Below are 1751 nucleotides of genomic sequence, written 5' to 3' on the forward strand. Positions count from 1 at the left end.
CGAACGTCGAAATGCGCAGAAACGCTTGCGCACAAACAAACGAAACGGGAGTCATGAATTATGACGTCATCGCCTACGGGAGCGTATGTCGTGACGTGAAAGTTTACGATTTACCGGTATCTCTTAAATCGATTTATCTCGGTATCTAGAAGTCGTAGAAGAAAAAGAAAAATTCCGTTGGTCCTCATTTTTCCTGCTCTAAGCGCGACTGATATTGTATACTCACATCTCACACTCGTGTACGTGTGAGTGGAGGGATGTATCCGTATACAAACCGTACATGGATAAAATCTACGCATTCCTATATTATGGTTTTTGGACGCGGCTATGATTTTGACAGTCTCAAGGGATTTTTGCAATAAAAGATATCGAAAGGTATGGGAGATGACACTCTTTACTGTGGAGTCAATCCATCTATGTAACATAGTCACTTGAGAATTTCAATTCAATTTCAATTTTTTGGTAAAAGAAGACGGAATTTTGTGCAGGTCCGTATGGTAATAGAAAGTAGTGTGATGGTACACCCGACTTTCCTTTTTCCGAGCAAAGGAAGGAGGAAGAGGTTAGGGATGGAAAAGGTGGAGTAAGAACGTGTATTTGACCACACAGTGGTGGAGAGGGTAAATGAAGATTAGAGGAGAGAATAATGAGATTAATAGCTGTCGTTATACTGGCTTGAAAATACTCATATTATGTAGTTCTGACATCTCCCCTATTTCCATATGATGATGTGATAATCTAACATCTCCACTATCTGGATATGAAAGTAGACAGTAGAAAACTGACTTCTCCATATCCCTGTAACCCTTTTGCACTCGTGTGTGTGTCTGTATGTCTGTCTGTAAACCAAATATCTTAAGAACGGTAAGAGCTACTAGAGACTTGAAATTTGGCATGCAGCTGTCAAATGTGACAAGGATGCGATACGGAACTTTCGGTTAAGATCGTTGATGGTCAGTTTTTAGTGCCAAAACACGTTTTGAGGTCCCCAGAGCCTAAATCCAAAGTTTCAGCCATTGGTCCGTGTGTGTCTGTATGTCTGTCTGTAAACCAAATATCGAACGGTAAGAGCTACTAGAGACTTGAAATTTGGCATGCAGCTGTCAAATGTGACAAGGATGCGATACGGAACTTTCGGTTAAGATCGGTGCAACGGTTGGCGGCATTTTACCGCTTGTTGGCGGTTTTCGGTCCAATTCAATAATATCTCGGGAACGGTATGAGTTAGAGACTTGAAGTTTAGTATGTAGTCCACAAATGAGACAAAAATGTAACACAAAACTTTTGGTTAAGATAGGTGCTGCGGTTGGCGGTATTTTGACCGCTTTTTGGCGGTTTTCGACCGTTTTTTGGCGTAATTCAATAATATCTCGGGAACGGTATGAGCTAGAGACTTGAAATTTGGTATTTAGTCCACAAATGAGACAAAAATGTAACACAAAACTTTTGGTTAAGATAGGTGCGGCGGTTGGCGGTATTTTGACCGCTTTTTTTTTGGCGGTTTTCGACCGTTTTTTGGCGGTTTTCAGCTAGACTGACTAAACGGTTATTGTAAAAGTTACAATAGAACATAAAAATAAGCATCATTCAATAGGATAAGGAAATTCGTGTGATGTTCACACCAGATTTTTTTTTTTTTTCTTATTTTTATTCTTTTTCTTGATATGCTTGAGACTGACTAAACGGTTAGAGATATTGTAAAAGTTACAATAGAACATAAAAATAAGCATCATTCAATAGGATAAGGAAAG

The sequence above is a fragment of the Diaphorina citri genome, unplaced genomic scaffold (assembly GCF_000475195.1).
Source record: "Diaphorina citri unplaced genomic scaffold, Diaci psyllid genome assembly version 1.1 scaffold632, whole genome shotgun sequence".
NCBI classification, from domain to species: Eukaryota; Metazoa; Arthropoda; class Insecta; order Hemiptera; family Psyllidae; genus Diaphorina; species Diaphorina citri.